Source organism: Loxodonta africana, chromosome 7 (assembly GCF_030014295.1).
Source record: "Loxodonta africana isolate mLoxAfr1 chromosome 7, mLoxAfr1.hap2, whole genome shotgun sequence".
NCBI classification, from domain to species: domain Eukaryota; kingdom Metazoa; phylum Chordata; class Mammalia; order Proboscidea; family Elephantidae; genus Loxodonta; species Loxodonta africana.
This window is the reverse complement of record NC_087348.1, coordinates 67,359,284-67,366,417: the sequence shown is the minus strand read 5'-3', so window position 1 is coordinate 67,366,417 and position 7,134 is coordinate 67,359,284. Positions and strand designations below refer to the sequence as shown.

General features: G+C 42.9%; 1 non-coding gene across 1 annotated transcript; it reads right to left on the bottom strand.

Moving 5' to 3' along the window:
* Positions 1-6,716: 6,716 nt before the first annotated feature.
* On the bottom strand, positions 6,717-6,822 carry LOC111751250 (U6 spliceosomal RNA). The gene has a single exon (XR_002786342.1). It is a non-coding gene; the product is annotated as a U6 spliceosomal RNA (small nuclear RNA).
* Positions 6,823-7,134: the final 312 nt, after the last annotated feature.

The window sequence follows — 7,134 nt, the reverse complement described above, 5'->3', positions numbered from 1 at the left end:
CAAAAATGAGTCAAAATCTCATTTCATGTCATATGTGAGTCTATTACAAATTCCCAGGAGACTTAGGTACTTTGGTCATATTTGCCTCTGGGCTCCTGATTTCATGGGTTCTGTCTCTTTCCTGTATCAACCCAGGCATGACACTCAGTCCCTTTGTGAAATTTCACAAAATACTGGATTCTCACAAAGCATTTGTGATTTAGGGGTGGGGCTAAGATGGAGGATTTTCATCACAGCTGGGTAAGTGACTTCACATTAGATACTAAGCACGCCCACACCAAAATCACCATTACCATTCCATCACTAGGAATATCCCCTGGCCATTCTCCAAAAGGTTTCCTGCTCCCCATGGTTAATAGTAGTCAGGGTAGTCTAAACAGTATAAAAAATAACCCCTAAATCTCAGTGGCTTATATATAGATATAAGTTTGGGTGGTAACCAAAAGGTTGGCAGTTTGATCCACCAGCTGCTACTTGGAAACCCTATGGGGCAGTTCTACTCTGTCCTATAGGGTCGCTATGAGTCAAAATTGACTTGAGAGCAATGATTTTGGGCCTGGTTTTGAGATATATATATATATGTATAGAAAGATAGATTTATACTTTCTTTTACACGTCACTGTCCAGTTGGATATTTGGAGGGAAGTCAGTCTTATGCAGTGATGCAGGAATCCAATCTCCTTCTCTCTCTAGTAGTTCCATCTCAGAGTTCTCCTCTGGACCTTCTGCATCCAACTGGGAGACAAGAAAAGAGTGTGGGGAATTGAGTATGGAGAACCACAAGGATGTTTCAAGAACCAAGCTAGGAAGTGGCACTCATTACTTCTTCCTCTATTTCACTGGCCAAAACGTAGTAACATACCCCCACTCAACTGAACAGAAAGCTGGGAATTGTAGTTACAAGTGGTCCTAGAAGGAAAATGAAGAGTTTGTGAGAATACAGCTCTGTTTTCTGCCTATATCAGGTTTTGGTTCCTCTCTCATGCTTCTTCTGCTCCTTTCTCCTTCTCATTCCTTCTTCTAATGGTCTCATAAAGAATAGTTTAACAATTCTTTTGTTCTTTCATAATTCTTCCCCACCAAGAATGGACATGACTGCAGAGTGCTACGCAATACAGCAGGCACTACCACCAGAGTTGACCTAAGAATTCAGACCTATTTTCTACCTAAACCAATTACCTCATGTCACAGAAAAGGAAATTGAGACCCAAAGTTCTTAGATTTTGTTAGTGGAGGAACTCAAATTTGAGCCAGTATCTCAAGCTCCCCACTCTTTCCACTACATCATATTGTATCATCTCCTCAGTTAGGTTGTGAGCTTAATAACGGAAGAGAGCTCCTGCTATATTCATCCACTCCCCAGCGCCTTGAACAGACAAAGACATAAGACAGAATAACAGGGTCTTTAGTGACTGTTGAATGGAGCAATATCATCAACAGGACAACAGGAGGGACATTCTACTTTGTTGGTGGCAGTGAAATGCCTCCCAAGGCAGTGCAATTCCATTTACCTTGGTTTAATTGAGGCCAGTTGGAAACAATACAGTATCTTTTGATCCAATTAAAAATGTTACCCATAAATTATGAAAGTTTTCATGGCATTCTTCAGACTGGAGTGCTATTTTGCAGCCAAGTCTCTGAACACATTTTTTCAAAGGAGATTTTATCATGGAAAATGTGACAACAACAGAACTCCAGGGGCGTGAACATGCTGTTGTAATTACTCCTCCAGACACAATGAAACCAACCAAAGTTAATTATTTATCAAAACCAACACACTCTCTAGAAACATCTTTGTTTTGGCAGAACTTTTCCTTTCTCCAGGAAATAGGTCAATCGTTTTTCCCCCCATTTTTCTTTATCACAGTATCTGGTGTTCAGAATTAGCTATTTCAAGTGTGGAGACATTTGCCAAGCATCCAGGTGGGCTGGCAGAAGTGCCACAGGAGTCTTGAGGTTCTTAGCTCCTGGGTTCTTCCTGTTTCAGCATTCCTCATCAATAAAAATAAGCCTGGGAAAGAAGAAATAAACTTAGGATTAAGCAGCTACTATATGTCAGGCCCTGGGAGAAGCACCATATCACATTGTCTCACTTAATCCCATGAAATAGTTAAGAGTATGTCTGTTTTACAAATTACAGAATTGAGCTCAGAGTGGTTAAAAGATTTTCATATACATCCACATCTGTCCGGCTCCATAGCCCTTCCTCGTTCTCCCCCATGAGTGACAAGGAAGAGAATGAACTGCGTAAAGTTGCTAATGACTCAAGAATTGACCCTGGTCATTTAGGGAACCCATACTGCGACCTGTCAGTTTGTCATACTGTGGTAGCTTTCGTGTTACTATGATGCCACCGGCATTTTAAACACCAGCAGGGTCACCTATGGAGGATAGGTTTCAAAGGAGCTTCCAGGCTAAGACTATGAAGAAAGACCTGGTAATCTACTTCAATTGGCCATTGAAAACCCTAAGGAGCACAGGCCTACTCTGACGCACATGGGATCGCCACGAGTCAGAGTCAACTCCATGGCCACTGGTGGAAGTGGCAGTGGTGGTAGTTACTTCAGAACAAGGGACCATAAGTGGAAGTGACATGTATTACTTCCAATTCAAGGCAGTTAAGAGCCTGTGCTTATCCTCTATCTCTCCGTCCTATTTCTCCAGGACTCTTGGAAAACTTGCTTTCCAAACTGTACAGTTACAAGATAGGAGAGCCTTTGTCAGTTGGGCTCCTGAGTGACTAAGTGGAATAAAGTCTCTGATGACTGGTGTTGTACATGTAAAATGAGTAAAAAATAAGCTTTTGGGTTATTAAGCAATGAAGATTCCGAAGTTAATTTGTCACTGTAACGTATCCTGTTCTATCCTGTCTAATACAAACAGAATGATTTTTAAAAAGGTATTAAAATGGATCAATTTCGTAAATCAATGTAGTAAAAAAAATATTCTGGAGTCAGAAGGCTAAATGTTTTTACCCAACCTTGGAAACTGTCAGTATGTGGCAGGTCTTGTAACTACCCTGTGGCCACCAATTAGTCATTTCTTAGTATAATTACCATTTATTGAATTTTTTTTTATGTTAGGCACTTTACATAAATTACTGCACTTAATCCTCCCAATATCCTATGAGTTAGGTCTTGTTACCAGTTTATAAATGAGGAAAGTGAGGTCCAGTGGTTACACATTACTAGGTAAGTGGGTGTATGAATGGTGTGGTGGTGGCATCTGACCTCCTCTAACTTCCCAAGGGGGAAGGAGAATCAAGATCAAGAGCCCAAGGCTGACCCCTCAGAGACAGAGGCCAGACATGCCTTCTCTCTTTGCCATATTTACTAATTCTGACACCAATCCCTCCCACGGCACTCTCTACGTCTCTGCTAGGTTCAATAATTCATTGCAATGGCTGCATAGAACTCACAGACAATACTCGTAACTATGGGGTTTATTAGCGAAGTAACAGGTTACAATTCAGGTTCAGGAACACTCAGGATACAATTCTTCCATCAGGATAGCCTCTTCTCAGCTGTGTCTGCATGCTCTCCTCTTTCTGGCCCCTTCAGCCTCTGCCCTGCACGTGTTACAAAGCTCTTTTAGCTCTGCCCATAAGTGCCCAAAGACACCCACTCCACCAGTAAGACTTGGCCCAAAGGTGCTCAGCTTTAACTCCACGGGTCAGCAAACCTAGCTCCACCAAGTGTCCGGAGGCACCCTACTCCCCAGCAAGCCTTCTGCCTAAAGGCACTCAGCTTTCTTGTTCCATGGGTGGGAAGCCCAGCATGCCATCCCCTGCTGGTCTCTCCTGCCACCATTTCTCTGCCACCACTTCTCACCATCTTCAGTGTTACAGTTCTCTCTCTCTCAGTTTCCTGGTTCCAGGAGCTTCTCAGTGTAGGGATCCCAGGTTCAAAGGACAAACTCCGCTCTTGGCCCTTTTTACTTGGTGGTGGTGAGATTCTCTCCTTCCCACCTCTGGGATGGCTCATTTTAAGCCTAGCAGGATGGCAAAACTGACCAATTCCTTCATTAGGGTTCCATAGACTTTATTTATATGGTCCCACCCTCTCACAGGTGCTATGAACATTATTTGCAGTATTGGCAAGCTATCCAATCCCTTTGGTGGGCCATAATTACTTTATTTGTATAATCCCAATCACTTATGTGGCAGTTACAAGACCATGGCGAGAAAGGCCATATAAAAGTGATCCGTAGCACTGCAGTGATAGAGCCAGGATTTGAAGGCAGGAGGGTCTAATGCCAAAGCCCTCTTTATTATATTACACTGCCTCTCCATTTGCAGCCTTAACTCTAGAAAAACAGGGCTCCAGGTTGGAGCTGACTTCTAAGGATTATGAGTCTTCACTCTTCTGCCTGGATTTTGCAAAAGCCTCCCCCAACAAGTTTCTGTGCATTTGGTCTCTCCCACTTTAATCCCCCCTGGCACACTGGCTACCCAAGAGATCATTCAAAAACACAAATCTGATCATGTTGCCCCCAGGCTGGGAAACCTCTATTAGCTCCCCTTGCCTGCAAGGTCAAGTTCAAACTCCTTAACTTGGCAAAGTCTTGCTTGTCATCCTTTCTCCTGCTCTGTCCCGCTGAGCTGGTTTCTCCTGTCCCACCAAACTTGGTGTGTTCCCCAGGCAGAGGCACTGTGCCCATCCCTGTCTCCACATCTTTGCTCACGATGTTCCCTCTGCTAGGAATATACTTTCCTCCAACTCCTACTATTTTTCTCACTATTTGTCAAGATCCACCTCATATGACATTTTTCTTTCAAGCTTCCTCCAACAAAATTAGTAGCAACCTTCTCAGCTTCCTCAGCACCATCTATACCCCTCTGTTATGACGCTGATCTGTGGAAGTTTAACTCATGATTTGGGCTTCTGTTTTCCTCTTGGCATAGGGGTTAAGTGTGTGTAAGCTCTTGGTTTGAATGCTGGCTCTACCTCATGGAGTCTGTGTAACCTTGGCAAGTAACCTATCTGAACCCTAGTTTCCTCATCAATAAAATTAGAACTATAGGCTTGTTTCAACGAATGGAATGCAATAAATACAATGGAAGTTCTTACAAGGGTGCTGGCATGTAGCAAAGGTTAAATAAATATGTTTTATTTATTTTTAAATTCCTAGCCCTAGCACTATGCGCAGCTCACAATAAGTCCCCAATAGACATTTGTCGAATGAACAAAAGATTGAATGAATTGTTGAATGATTGGGTCACTGAGTAGAGTAAGAAGATCTACCAGGTAGAAGAGATCTCCTGGAATCTTAATATCAAACAGGGTTTGTTTTGTTTTAGTTTTGTTTTTGATTTTGCTTTCAACTCTTTAGCTAAATCTGAGCAGCAACTTGTACTTAATTTCAAAGTGAGAATTACTTAGATGACCTGAGGATTTTCTTCCTCAAACCCAGAGCTGAATATTTTCTTTCTCAAATCCAAAACTAGGACTACCAAGACCTTGCAGAACTTCCTCTGCCTCCATCCCTAACTGGCAACTTTTTAGTGGATCAGTGATCAGTGGAGCATGGACCATTGGCACACGCTGTAAGGCAACATGTATTTGGTGTCGTCTGAGTTCATCCAGTTGGTCAGCTGAGCACATCCCAATTCCCAGAGACCATCTAGAACCTGACTAGGATGTCAAGAGAGGACTAAAGCTTCCCTCTCTGGAGACTTCATTCTTACTTCCTCCAATATGTATAATTTAGCAGGACCATCGAGATGATGAGATGAGATGACGTTGTGATGGCATTGTGCTGGTGACCATTTCTGCAGGGCTTTTCCACTTCTGGGTTCCTTCCTCCTCTTTCTTACTTGGTTGTTTCTAGGCCTCTTTCTTAGGCCCCTCTCTCCAAAGGGTGAAGTCAGGCACATGTCCTCACCTTTTCCTACATTCCTTTCTTCTGTTGTTGGTATAATATGTCCTTGGGAAGCAATCTCTGATGTTCCCCTGCAGTTGCAATTAACACTAAAAACAAACAGCTTCTAGTCATCTTAATGCATTATAAGAATGTTCACTCAACAGAAAAGCCCTGAGGTAGGGGAGCAACACTATTTCTCTACAGCCGCCAAGGTTCTTCCCCCAACCCTTGGTATTGGCTTTGCTTGTAGGTTGACTTCCCTCAAGATTTCAAGACGACCACAGCAGCAATTGGGGCCACATGCCTCCTTATTCTTGTCTGGAAGGAAGAGGGGGAATCCCATAAATATCCATTCAAAGAACTTAGCTTCACTCTACTGAGGCCTCAGAGGAGTTACCACATGCTTTGGCTTGAGCCAGGGTTACCCAAGCCAAATTGTTGCAAGGTGGGGAGGAGGGATTACACTGATTGATTTACCTCAGTCTGGATTCATCCCCAGATCTGGAGTGGGCTCAGTCCCTCCTGAATTTCAACACGCAATGGGGAAAGAGCAAATGGAGGCTGGAGTTCCAGCCACAGGATCGACCACTCTGACGGGCAGGTTTTTCTCTCGCTCTCTCAATCCCTTTTGTTGGTTGTGCTCAAGATCAAGCTGAATCCTATACCCATTGTTTCTGATTTATTTTGTTGAATTATAAGAATAATACATGTTCATTTCAACTGAAGAGAAAAGCAAAATAAAAGAAACATAGAATGACCCAGAATTGTCTATTAAACAGAGGAAGCAAATGCAAACATTTTACTCGTATGTTGGTCTTTTCTGTTGTGTCTTTTTGTTGTTGTTGTCCTTTTTTTAAAATATGGACTGCTTCACAGATTGGTTGTTATCCTTGCACAGGAGCCATGCTAACCTTCTCTGCATCGTTCCATCTTTAGTATATGTGCTACCAAAGCCAGCACTCTGTTGTGTCTTTTTGTGCATGGTTGTATTCATATTTGGTACACAGGTTTGTAAGGAGCCCTGGTGAGTACAATGGTTAAGTGCTCAGCTGCTAACAGAAAGGTTGGTGGTTCAAACCCACCAGCTGCTCTGTGGGAGAAAAATGAGGTGATCTGCCCCTGTAAAGTTTACAGCCTAGGAAACCTTATGTGGCAGTTCTACCTTTTCACATAGGGTCACTAGGAGTCGTGATCGGCTCTATTGGCACTTAACAACAACACACAGGTTTGTACCCAGCTTTGTAATTTAATACGATGATGTTAGCATTTCCG